A 14,795-nucleotide genomic window follows, 5' to 3' on the forward strand; every position below is an offset into this window, starting at 1 on the left:
ATTTGAAGAAGAAATATGCAGCTGGAGCTCATTAGTAATCATATTTTTGAGAGATCTGCCTGGGGAAATAGTTTGAGAACAGCATACCTTTACCTCGTTAAATTAAAAACTCAGGGAAAGTATTATATTTCCATCCAAACTAAGGATTACCTGAAAAAATAAATCTGGGCATGAGCTGTTGCCTTCAGAATTTTAATTCAACATACTTCTTCCCTCAAATCCGAATCTTGCTTGCCCTCTGAACTTTGTACATTTTTATACTTTTTTTTCATGTTCTGATTTCATCATTCCTTATTTAAAAATTAATTTTTGTTCCATGCTCTTGAGATATTCTGTTTCTTTTAATTTTGCAACATGAGTGATGGTAACTGCAATACGTGCTGTACCACTAAATATAAGGAAAACTTATGAAGTTTATTTATTTTTTGTTTATTTTCTTTTCTGCTTTGTATTTTTCATAGTAAACCTTATTGCAAGAAATCTGCTTGGAAAACATCAAACTAACTCAATTAAGAAAAACTAAAGCCTAACCATTCAGTTGACCCCCTGATCATACCTCTCAACCTGGAAACGTCAACAATCTGGACAAAGCCCATGAAAATAGGTACAAATCTGTATGCTGATTAACATAAAATTTGCATACACAATTATGCAACCCCACCCACTGCAATGGAATTGTGAGATACCAACTTTCAAACGCAGACTGAAGAACAGACAACCAAAATATGGCCCCAGAGTCTCCCTGCAGCCATTCCAGTGTCTCTTTATCTAGCTATTTCACCCCATTTACCATACATACTAATGTGCATAGTGGTAGAATTTAGCAATCTATCAAAAACATTTGAAAGAATACATCAAAAAATGGAAAGACTAAATAGTGAACTGGCAACTGAGTGCATCATTCATGTTTGTCTTCTTCTTCTTCGGCTGCTTCTGTTAGGGGTCGCCACAGTGGATTATCTGTTTCCATTTCTTCCTGTCCTCTGCATCTTACTCTGTCACACCAACCACCTGCATGTCCTCTCTCACCACATCCATAAACCTTATCTTAGGCCTTCCTCTTTTCCTGTTACCCGGCAGCTTCATCCTTAGCATCTTTTTCCCAATATACTCTGCATCCCTCCTCAGCACATGTCCAAACCAATGTAATCTTGCCTATCTGGCTTTGTCTCCAAACCTTCCAACTTGGGCTGACCCTCTAATATACTTATTGCTAATCCTGTCCACCCTTGTCACACCCAGTGCAAATCTTAACATCTTTAACTCTGCTACATCCAGCAATGACTCCTACCTTTTTGTCACTGCTACTGTCTCCAACCCATATAACATAGCTGGTCTCACTACCCTCTTGTAGACCTTCCCTTTCACTCTTACTGGTACTCTTACTGGTACTCGTCTGTCACAAATCACTCCTGACACTCTTCTCCACCCACTCCATCCTGCCTGTACTCTCTTCTTCACCTCTCTTCCACACTCACCATTGCTCTGAACTGTTGATCCCAAGTATTTAAACTCATCCACCTTCACCACCTCTACTCCCTGCATCCTCACCATTCCTCTATCCTCCCTCTCATCCGCACACATATATTCTATCTTAGTCCTGCTGACCTTCATTCCTCTTCTCTCTAGAGCATATCTCCACCTCTCCAGGGTCTCCTCCACCTGTTCCCTACTCTCACTACAGATCACAATGTCATCTGCAAACATCATAGTCCATGGGGACTCCTGTCTGATCTCTTCTGTCAACCTGTCCATCACCATTACAAATAAGAAAGGGCTCAGAGCTGATCCTTGATATAATCCGACCTCCACCTTAAACACATCCGTCACTCCCACCGCAGACCTCAAAGCTGTCACGCTACCCTCGTACATATCCTGTACCACTCTTACATACTTCTCTGACACTCCTGACTTCTGCATACATTACCACATCTCCTCTCTAGGCACCCTGGCATATGCTTTCTCTAAGTCCACAAAGATACAATGCAAGTTTGTATGGTGGATAATATATAATTTTGCTTCCATCTACAATTATTACAACTAAATTTACAGAACAGGAAAATATGGCTTTGTGCAGACATGAGGTAAAAAGAAGTTGTTCTAGGCTACAAAAACAGTGATTCATCTGAAGGATGCCAAATTATTTAGGTCAACAAAGCTCTTCCAGGACTATTCTGATAGAAAAAAACTTCAGGTAAAAGATGAATATACACAGCACATTAGAATACCCCAAGTTTTGCTCTTGACTCACATATATGGAATAAAAGGAATGTTGCATTGTATATTTTATAAACATAAGTTATACAATTTAGGAAAGAAATATAATTCAAAACCTACTAAAAGACTAAGAGGGAAAGCATGTGAAACAATATAATGTACCTCAGGAAGAAGACAGGATAATCAGAACTTGTGGAAGGTGGGTACAAGTGAAAACTGTAGGTTATCTGAAAGATGTAGCAAGTACCTCTGAGACTCACAAATTCTTTCACCGATACATTAGCAGCAAAGCATATCATGGGAATGGAAGAAACTGAGAGAGACAACACACCCAGCAGGAAGCAGTTGTGGTGTACACTTTTATTACAGTTTGGAGAATATGAGGGAGTTTTCTTTGTTAGGATCATGAACCAATGTTAGCCACAGGGCATGAATACATTCTACTTTGGAAACAGATCATTTACTGTGGTAGCTGCCAAAAACTGAAATAGCCAAGGCCATAAGGTTTGAGAGTGGCAAAATAATAATAATAGTAATAATAATAATAATAATAGTAATAATAACAAAAAGCTCTACAGATGGAACTGGTTTACTCCTTTACAGCTCTCACATCTCTCACCTCATTGCTTCAGTAAAGTTTAAAGTGACACCTGAAAGCAGGAATAAGATGCATGTTTTACTCAAATTAAAGCATGGCAAAATATAACATCCAGCTTCAGTTTATAGCATGGAAATATATGGAGAATATTACTGCAACCAATTAAAAACATTTTAGTCCAAAAGCAACAAATCGTAATATTTGATACATTTCTTTTTTTTTGAAGAGTGAAAGTAGCGCACCAACAAAACAGTTTCTGTGAGATATTTTTTATGGACTTGCTTGAACAGAATTATAATGTAAGTTCACCATTGCTCCTTTAAATAAGTCAGGCGAACATGTAAACTCAAGAAATGTAATGAATTAAAATGAAATCGTTACTTATAAAATGTTTGGCCTAGACACACACACACACACACACACACACACACACACACACACACACACACACACACACACACACACACACACACACAAAACAATGGACATCTGAAATAAATACAGCAAGTGCAACGGACATTTGAAATGTAGAATTGCGTGTGTTTTGAATGGCAGCACATATAAACACCAAGCAACTAAAGTGCTTTACCTGGAAATTAAATGCAGTAATAAATTTTGCTGCTCAGTGTTCAGGCTTTGCTTCTCATCTGTCCTCAACGGACATCTGAAATAAATACAACAGACTTCTGCATTTCCTCCTGCGGCTTGTAAAACTTAAACTCACTCTGGCCCAGAGCAAGCCCTCAGCTGAATTCTGACAGGCTGCTCATGAACTGACGTCACCGTGCACACCTCCATGTGATGATGTCACTCTGAAAAAAAGCCGGAAAATTTTTTTTAAAAACAAAGCCAGGAAATTCAGAAATTAAGGGGCACCCCATTATTTAGACCTCAAAAATGGGTAAAAACAAAGAGATTTGTTATGGTTGAGAGGTAAGCTCCTGATATTGTCAAATGTTTTGTGTTTGAGTACTACTATTTTTTTTTTTTTTTGTGGCACGCAAGAGAAATTGTCTGCACTAACTTTTCCTAATGCAACACTACACATTGTTGCCACATACCCAACATCTTTCAGTTGTAATGTTTTAGTTTCTGAAAAGTTTAGTGGGTTGCAGTAGCCCAGTAATGCGAGTCTTATACTAGGAGGGGGCACTGGAATACTGTATTGATCTCACAGTTAGTTATATATATATATATATATATATATATATATATATATATATATATATATATATATATATATTTTAAAACATGTTTATTGATTTTAATATATAATCAGTAAAACATGGTAATTTATAAAGCAGTTAACAGATAGGGAATTTTTACATTCATAAAACAACTAAAGTATTTACAAAGACATCCACAATTTAATTATATCGTCTAACATAACTATAATAAAGTATAAAGGTTCCAAGTCATTTTTTAACAAACTTTGTAAACTATACAACATATTATAGCTGATTGTTTTCCTAGAAGTTCTTGATTTAATGGTCACTAGTTCCATTTGACATACCTCAATCAAAACATTTTTAAACTGTATAAAAGAAGGAGGGGTATCTCATATCCAATGCCTAGTTATAATCTTTCTAGCCACTGCTAGAATTGACCATAATAAGGGAAGTTTAACCGTTTTAACACATTTGGGTATGGGAGTATTGAAGAGGATTAGTGATTTAGATATTGTAAAATTATCTATAAAAATAGCCTGCACAAAATTGTTAATTGATGTCCAATATTTCTTCAGTCTTATACAATCATGGAATATATTTGCCCAGTTAGCATTTAACTCTGAAGTACATCTCTTACATATGCTGTCTTTTTTTATTAATTTTGCTCATCATTAGAGGAGTATTGAAGGACCTGTGTAAGCATTTCCAGGTATAAAGTTTCCATTTGATTGAGTAAGATGTTTTAGATGCTGATTTCAGTATATGACTCTTATCTTGTTATTTTGGTGGTTCTCTATTAATGGAGTTGGAATAATTTCAGTAATTTTCTGGAGAGTTGAAGGTTTCATCTCTAATAATTTTGTGTATGTGAGAAAGTTTGCTTTTATCTGAAACCATCTGTTGGAAGTTTAGTATCATGTAATCTATCAGTATTGGAACAGATTATTTAGTTATCAGTGATATTAAATCTAGTTTATTAAAGAGATACTGTCTGAAAGCCTGAATCTCCAACCAACAATTTCATCCAAATCAAATTCTTGAATTAAAAAATCTAGGTTTTTAATGTTATTATCCTGCAGCATCTGATGCCAGTACATTAATTTATTCTGCCTGAATAGTAAAGTTTTATCAGGGTTAGATGATAAGAGTACACCTTGTGTATATGTTATGGGAAATAAAATGAAGATCCATTCCTTATATTTGGGATGTTTATACATAAAGTTACGGAAAGTAATAATAATGTTTATAGGATAATTTGATGTTTGTTTCGGTGTTATGGGAACAGTACAAACTTCTTTGAGTATCCATAATATGAGATTATTTCTAATAATATTTTTGTATGTTAGTGGTATATTGGTTAGTTCCATGCTAATTAATTCCCAATATTTTTTCCATTTTGCAACATATGATTAATCTAATAGTAAAGATATAGTTTTGATAATAGAGGAGATGAGTATAGATCAAAGTCAGGAAAGGCTTTCCCCCCTTGGGACCAATTATTAATGTGTGTCTTTAATGCCACTCTAGGTCTATGAGGTGCCAAGAAGAATTTCAACATTAGTGAGCTTATTTTTAATGATTTTCTTAGTAGGTGGGAGTAATATTGATTTTATAATATAGAATATCTTCGGAAATATAATCATTTTTATAATTGTAAGTCTTTCCTTCATGGAGAAAAGGATATTATTCCAACTTTTAAACAGAGTTTTTATGTTTTCAAGACATTTGCTGTAGTTATGTTGAATGATAGATTTAATATCTCTTGCTAATATAATTCTGAGATAAGTTATATGTTCTGAATTAGGTATATATTTATGATAAGTTTTTTAAGAATATTTTTCCCTAAATGTATTGGTAAGATCTTTGTTTTTTCTTTGTTAAATGTCAGGCCTGAGATTTTTTTTTTAAAGTCTGCCATTGTGTTAAATAATGACTGTATAGAATAGTTGTTTCCTGCTGATGTAATTTATACATCATCAGCAAAAAGCTGAATTTTTGATACTGTATTCTCATTTATTTTATATCCTTCAATACCATTGTTGTTTCTAATTAAATTAGCCCAGGACTCCATTACTAAGGTAGATAATAAAGGGGAGAGTGGACTCCCCTGTTTAGTACCTTTAAATAAGGGTATCTTTTGGGAAACATATGTGCCAATTTTTATGTATACCAGTGCTCCTTTATACAGATTTTCAATCAGATTTACAAATGTATCAGAGAAGTTTGTACACCTCAGTAAGATAAACAAGTAGTCCCAGTTTACAGAGTCAAAAGTTGAGTTTATGTCAAGGCTTATTAGTGTCAGAGCCTTCTTATTTTTATTTGCATAATCAATTAGAGTTAAGGTTCTTCTTGTGTTGTCAAAAGTATTCCTATTTATAATAAAGTCTGTTTGATCTATGTCAATAATGTTTGGAAGAATTGTCTTCAATCTGTCATCAAATATGTTCATGAACATCTTGTAGTCAACACTGAGCAGTGAGATGGGCCTATATGATGAGCATCTTGTTGGGTCTTTATTGGCTTCAGAACTGGTAGGATAAATGTGTATTTCCAAGATGAGGGGATAGTAGATTCAGTCTGAGCTGCTAGGAAAACATTATGCATTAATGTATGAACGTTTTTAGAGATTATTTTGTAAACCTCGGGTATTATACCATTGTTACCTGGTGCTTTGTTTAACATGAGTTTGTTTATTTGAGTGGTAATGTCTGTATATGAAATGCACTTATCCAATGACTCAACCTGTTGTTTATTAAGGTTTTGTCCATGTATGTGGTTATGAAATTCGTTATTTTATCTTTTGGATCCATATTAACTCTATCATGATTAATTTTATGAAAGTAATCTTTAAACTCATCTAGAATTTTTGATAAATTAGAAACATTTTCCCCCTGAGGAAAAGATCTCTTTAATATGATTTTGTTTGTTAATTCTTTTTGTTTTATTTGTGAGTTTATATAAATATTTGGGATTTATTGAGTATGTTAGGCATTTATATTTCTCTAGATTTATTTTGGTTTTGCGATTTAAAATTTCTTTATATTTCTCATTTAACTTATTTATTTCTTATATAACTTTTTTATTTGTGACATCTTCCTTGTTGTTAAGTTTAAAAATGTGTAGCTTATTTTTGTATGTCTAGTAGATCTTTATCCCATGTTTTCCTTTTATTATTGTACCATCTTATACTTTGCCCGTATAGGTATAATTTCAGAACATCCCATATATATATATATATATATATAGATATATATATATATATATATATATATATATATATAATTGAGACATCTGGTGTAGTGTTTATTTCTAAAAAGTTTTGTGTCTCTTTATTTATAAATTTTTTGAAGTCTTTTAGTTGAGTTAGGTAGGCTGGAATTCTTCTAATCTGAATATTGTGTATTACATTTACAGTAAGTTCAAAAGTGATTGAATTATGGCCCAATATTGGGCAGGAAATGACCATAGATTTAGATAAATCTTTTACAAGTTGATTAGAGATCAGAGCTTTATCTATTCTAGAGTAAGACTTATGTATATTCGAAAACAAGTATATGGTAATGACTTAGTATCAGCTTGATTATTAATGTCATTCAAATGATATAAGTTAATAAAGTCTTTTAGATGTTTTGTGCTAGCTGTAATTTTCCTCTTCCCAAGGGTTGTAGTATCATTATCATGTAAAGTACAATTGAAATCACCTGCTAATATGATGTCTCCTTTAGAGTGGAGTACTATTTGATTGAAATGTTGTTTCACTGTGCTAATACTTATGCCTGGTATCCAATATATGCTGAAAAATGTAAAAAATATTCTTAATCTGTACTGTAACCATACAGAACATTTTTCTTGTCATCTTTGTATGTCTTAATAATTTTAGGAATAGGTACAGGTTTGTTCCACAGGATAGCTACCCCTCTTTTTTTTCTGTGTATGTTCTGAGCTGACTAAAGTTATGTACTTGTTGGTGTCTAGTTTATCTATGTCTTTTTTAAGGAGATGAGTTTCTTGAAGAAATATTATGTTAGATCTTTGCAAATTAAGATATATGAATAAAATGTTCCTCTTACATGGGTTGTTTAACCCATTAATGTTTAGAGAGATCCCTCTTAAGGTTACCCTTTGACATGTATACTGTAAAGTAAAATATGTTTAGTTTATCATTTTTTAAACAGATTAGTAATCTATTCCCTCCTATAGATGTTAAATTAATCAAGGCTTTGACTAGGGAAGTTTCTATATGGACATGTGGGTCTTTAATTTTAATTTGAAATGAAAACGTAATTGTAAGATATAATGTGGATGTCAGAAATGTAATGATACTATAACAATAATCAAATAAAATAGTGTTAGCATTGAACTTTGCACCCAGCCTGGAGTTATAAACTCTGAATTCGAGTAGTTTCAACTACTTGAGTTACCTCTCTATAACAGCAGAACTCTAGCTACCACCTAATGTCTATAAATACTAAAACTTTCAAAACCTAACTTAAACTCATCCGATTTAATGTGTATTTTAAAAGAACTTATTCAATTTATATATTTATTTCTTAATACATGTCAAGATTTCATTAAGGACTTCTTGATATCATACCTTTATAACTAGAAAGAATAGTTTAAGCTAATAGCAAGAAAGTATAAATCAGAATGCTAAATCATTGAAACTTTTCATTGGCTTGTTTGTGTAAACATATATAGGTATTTGAAGTAGAAATTTTAACTAATATAGTTTTTATAGCTCATAAAAATTCAACTTAGATATTCCAAATATTGTAAAGGTTATGTATTTATATCTAGAAGAGCTTGTTAACAATAGAAACATTACAAAGCAAATTACACATTTTGAAACATTTTAAATGGATTGGGATATAATAGGAGATCCTTTTCTTATGAATATGAATAAATCAAGTCAACTATATGAGCATAACCAATTTAACCAACTATTAAGCAGAATTAAACATTTTTAACAAGATAAAAGAGCCTCTTTATATATATAACTCTTTTATTTAACAACCTAATAATAACTGCAACACAACTAGGAAGGGAAGAAGAGAAAAAAATATATATAGGTGCTTTGTGTATACATTAGCTTCCCAGAGCTTAGAAATATCTGTTTACTAATGCTTCTGTGACACAATATATTACTGAGATCAAATTATTATTTACAGTTGTTATGAAAATAGTAATATTAATGATATAAACAAATGCAGATATAGAAAGATACATAAATCTATTATCTGATTGTTCCTAGGACTAAGATGAGAGAATTAATTATCAATCAAAAGCAGAATAGTAAAACCAATGTATTAATTAAAGGGAAACAATGATATTATGCAGAAAACCGTATGCAATAGTTGCATATAATCAATATACTACATACTAGGTTAAGAATATATCAAATATCCCTACTTCTGAATTAAAAAAAAGTTCAATATATAAGAATATCCAACAGTGCTAGAAAGCAAAAGCATAATCTAGTATGTGCACTGAAACAACAATTGCAGCCCTGTATTGAAGTAAAGCACCTTTAAGAACATTCTAACTAATATACATCTAAATTCAGCAGTCTACATATTTCTAAACTTCAACATGTGGTTTAAACAATAAAACAATACTTCAATATGTGTTGTAGTCTTACTAAACACAAATTATATCAATAGAAAGCTATTATATTGATTAAAACTCACATTTTGTGTTACAAAGTCCATTTTCATCATATTTCCGCGTTTGCGACTGTTCTGCTTCCTGCAACTGGTTTACTTGCAGATTTACATCATATGTGAGTGCAATCAGAGGTCAAAGTTCATGATGGCTGCTTTCTTCTACTCAGCTGAACAGTTAGAAGATGAAGGTTTAGAAAACGGCTCGCAAATGCTATTCTGGAGGTTGCCAGTGTCTGAAGTTGTCTCCTGAGAGATTCCAGTGGGGAATTTGATGAAAGTAAGTGTAAACAACACATTTTGAATGTAATAAGGCTCTGTGTAGTGTAGAGACAGCTTGAGGTATTCCATAAGCCTTAGGAATCATAGCCTCAGTAATATCAGGCCATAGGAAACCATTATAAGTCTATTTACAACACACATGAACCCCATATCATTCCCTAAGCTACATAATGTCATAAGCTCATACCAAAGCTGCAAGAATATAACTGTTTCCCCCCAAAAAAAAAATATATACATATACTTTATCATTCATCTACTCCTATATCAAGGTATAAAATAGTGTATATATAAAACATTCACCTATTATTATACCTTGGCATAAAATACTGCATTTATAATTTTGTTTAATCAGCTGCTTATGCTTCATAGCATGTTAGTTGTTATAAAGAGTTTAGACTGTCTCAGTTTTTTGATGCTAAGCAGTTATAGCTAAACAGCACTAAACATAGCAATATTTTTGAATAGATTAAGGAAAATAAAAGAAAAAAAGAAAATATGTTTTAGTAAAATTAAATGAATATAACATATTACTAACCTTTGATCTCACAGAGTGAGATTAGAAAAGCAACAAATATAATGTGTATCAGATTACTTGTTCCTTAGGGAGAGAAATTATTAGTATAACAAGTAACATATTTTGAGGACTTGAGAAGCTTTGTGGTGATCATATGTTATTTGTTGATTACTTAAGGGAACAAGGAAGTTTACACAAAATAATCAGAATGCTGTGAAGCAAGTCATTTACCTTTTTGTCTCTTTTGTTTATCTGTTCATAGGTTCATAGGTTCATAGGTTCATAGGTTCATAGGTTTATACTAGGCTATCATCCACAGGTCTAGATTTCTTTTGAACAAGAGCCGAGAGGTGCTCTCTCTCACATGACCGGGATTTTATTCCACAGCATAGGGAGTGAATAGAGCTGGAGTTTCTTCAATCTGGCAGCATATGACATTTTTTGAGTCTTTATCCTTTTGGTGAGGAACTTGATAACCTCTTCTGTGCTTAGTGGATTGCCACCTATATGGTAGCTTTGGGTTACCTTGTTTTTCCCGAAGGGTATGACTATACATTTTATGTTGGCCTGTACTTGAAGAAGATGCCAAAAAAATAGGGGGGGCCAAGACCGAGCCCTGTGGGACACCACTTGTGACCGGCTTGGAGTCTGACACATGGGTCCAATTTCTGCAAGTCCCCTATATCTTTGTTTATGAAGATTAAACAGCTGCCTTATGTGCGGGTTTAATTCATAGTTATCTCCTTAGGGGGGAGAGGGGTGAAGTTTGCACTGAACCTGTCTGCCAGTATGTTGGCAATGTCTGTGGGTTCAGTGATTTTGTATCATTTTGAAATTCCTGAGCATATCTGTGAGTTTCCACCCAGGTTCCTAACATAGCTGAAAAAGGCCTTATGATTGTCCGCTTTCCTCTTATTGTAAAGTTTGTTAATGGCTGGGGTCCACCAGACTGGGTTGTGGTTTCCTCTGACTCAGGGGCAGAAGATACCACACCAGTCTTTGAGTAGTGTGAAGTTTTTTTTAGAGAAGTTCTATGTTTGTGACAATGAGATCTAGTATATTTTCCTCCTCGTGGGAACAGTGACTAGCTGTTCGTAATGTTCCCAGTCTATATTCGGGTAGTTGAAGTCACCCAATATGATGGTGTTTGATTATACCCTCCAGTGTCTTGTGAAAGGTGTGTGTGGGGGTTCCTGAGTTTGAGGGTGGCTGTGTAGCATGCTACATTTTAGAGAGCAGTTTTGCCTATTGTTAGATACATTCCAGTCAGGAAGGCTGTGCTGGGTTCCTGAGTTTGAGAGGAGAGTGGTGTAGCATGGCTGCAATTTGTAGAGCAGTTTGCCTATTGTTAGTTGCACCTGGAACACCCTCCTTTTGTGGATTTTGAGAGACTAGACTGGCATTGAGAGCAGCACCCCTCAATTTTTTCCCATTTTTTTTTTCTAGGTGGTAGGTTTAGAATTTCATGTCATCCCAGGCAGACAGACACTGATCCCCTTGAATGACACACCAGACATTAAGCCAATTGTTAAAGCTGATCATCTTGTGTTCAGCCTGGTGAGTGTGTGCCAGTGGTGTGTCTGATGGAGTCACCTATATACAAGTATGTTTTTGTGTTGTTTTGGCCTAACTGGCTGTGACTGCTTTTGCACACTGCTTTTGTGGTTGTGTTGTTTGTGGGTGGGGTGTCTTGAGGTAGTTGTTTGTGTCTGCTTGGAGGCCTCTGCTGTTTTAGGTAAATTTTACTCAGCTGGACGGAGAGGAGATTGACAACTGACCTATAATATTGGGGAACCTTAATGAAACAAAAGGGCCAGGGGGGAGTGGGTGTAGTGCTTTTAATTTTTAGATTAGGTGAATTAGCTTTGGGAAATAACAAGCAAACAAACAACAAAACCATTTTCAGTAAGATACAGTTCAAATATTCAGGCACTATAAACCTTTTAACCAAAAAATTTCAGCTCAGAAGGGCAGAGTCCAGCCTCTTCTCCCACAAGAGTGCAGTCAACCAAGCAGTAATAAATACCATTGAATACTTTAGAGAATGTCTGGTTGCTCAAGTTTACACAAACAAAGCTAGATCCAGCAGGCCCGAATCCAGTCTATGCCACAGCAAACACTATAAGCCTTTTTAACCAGAAATTCAGCTCAGAAAGGGCAGAGTCCCTCCTCTCTCCCACAAGAGCAGAGACCACGAACCCTCTTAATGTAAAGTTGTGTATTAATTACTTCCAAGTTGTGCCAGATGCCAGTCTTTTTAACGAAGGACTAGCCCATTTCATTTCTTCTATCTTGCCCAATATTTTATGTTTTTTTTAATACAAGTCAAGGCAGTGTTTAAATCCTCAAACATTTTAGGACCGTCAGGTAAGAAGATTTTTAGTTTGGCAGGGAATAAAAGATGAGTTTTTAGCTCTTTTTTTAGTTCTCTTATCAGTGGTAAGAAGGGTTTCCTTTTAGATATCACCAGAGTGGAATAATCATTATCAAAGCGCACTACTGCATCATTGACTTTTATAGGTGCTTTTGCCCATGCAGATTTTAACACCATCTGTTTATCAAATGAAGATAGAAATTTTGCTATAACAGATCTAGGAATGTTCTTGTTAGTGGCACAGGATAATAGAGATCTATGGTCTCTTTCTATACTGAAAGAAAATGCCTCAGCTAAATCTAGAGTTTTTGGTAGCCAAGTGTTCAAAAAAGTTATAATATTATTACCTTCTGTGCCTTCTGGCATCCCAAAAATCTTTATGGTATTACGTCGAGATCTGTTTTCCAAATCATCCAATTTAGACTGGAGATGAGTGTTTGGTTTGAGTAGAAATTCAGTGTTCATTTCTCCTTCTTTATTTCTACTGTCCATGTCATTGAGATCATCCTCTATACCTGAAATCTGTGTTGTTTTGCTGTTGTAAGTCTTCATGTAATATATCCATTTGTTTGGTAGTTTTTTCTTTGAAGTTATCTGTTTTAGAATCAGTTCTGTCTATTTTAGTTGTTAGTTCCTGCATATTTAGTAGTAATGCCTGGAGTTCTTTCTTAAGGGTAGAATCCTGGTTGTTAGCTTTACTATAACTCATTCTGAGGAGTTGAGATGAGTGAGAAATTTCCAAGAAGATTTCTGACAGGAAAATCAGTCAAGTTTTCTTTCTTTTAGAGAAATTTCTATAACTTTCTTAGACAATTAAATATAGGCAATGTTTGGCACATTAGCTATTGAATCCAAATAAGCTTTCTTAATGGACTTTCTGTTTTGAAGTATCTTCAAATTTTGGTAAATTATATTTTCTACGTACTGCAAATGATTATTTTAAGACTTACCAGAAGAAAAGCTTTTGAACATTAGTGTGAATCTTGAGACTACAAGAAATACATGCGCACTAAAACTGAATGATATTTAGAGTGAAAGAACTTACATTTTTTGGAACTGATCATGATGTGTTTTACTCACCACTTCCTACAAGGGTATAATTGCCAGGAAAGCAGAATTCTTGTGTATCTTGAAAGAATATACTCATCTTTAATGGAGAGTACCCTCTACTCCTGAAGCAAGTGTACTCCTAATTATTCTTAAGTTGAATTTCTAAGTCCTGGTGCAGATACACATCATACACAGCATACACAATGAAGTGTTGAGCATGGTTGGTATAGGGCTGGAGTTATTTATGACTGCTTGCAAACAGTTATGAAAATGTGACATGTTTTCTATGTTTACCTTAATAATGGAAAATAGAGGGTAATGCTGTGACATTAGAGTGATGTATGTAAACAGTGGATGTTGGTAAAAAAACGGCAGAAAAATTTGATGGGTAATGTGTAGACATTGAGATATATTTTTTTGGCAAAGCAGTTATGACTATTAGCTATAATTTCATGAATGCATTCATTCATAAAAGGTCTGTGACCGAAAGGTGACCAATTTGCACCATTATATAGAAAACAATAAGGCACACAATAGTGTTTCGTACACCTGCTATTTAAGGCACATGTTTTTGTAGAGCACTATTATTTTGGAATATTGCAAAACTATATTCTATGCATAATTTGCATAGATGTTGCAGTATTACAAACAACAGATAGCTTTCCCCCTCTTGTCCTGCATCACTGAAAAATTCTTGAACAGATGAACAATCCTCCCACTATTGTTATGAATCTATATTAACATCTAGAGCGCTACAACCCTTTGTCCATAACAATAATTGGTCTTGGCTAGTAAAATAACAATTTACTTGAATAAATCAGCAAAAGAAAAATGTGCCAGCAGACCTATGATACTACCACCAGTATATAGTCCATTGACTACTGAACAGCTTTAATATTTTATATTTTGTAAGTCATATAATTTATCA

This window comes from Protopterus annectens, chromosome 7.part0, assembly GCF_019279795.1.
Source record: "Protopterus annectens isolate FY-2018-M chromosome 7.part0, PAN1.0, whole genome shotgun sequence".
In the NCBI taxonomy this organism is placed as follows: domain Eukaryota; kingdom Metazoa; phylum Chordata; order Ceratodontiformes; family Protopteridae; genus Protopterus; species Protopterus annectens.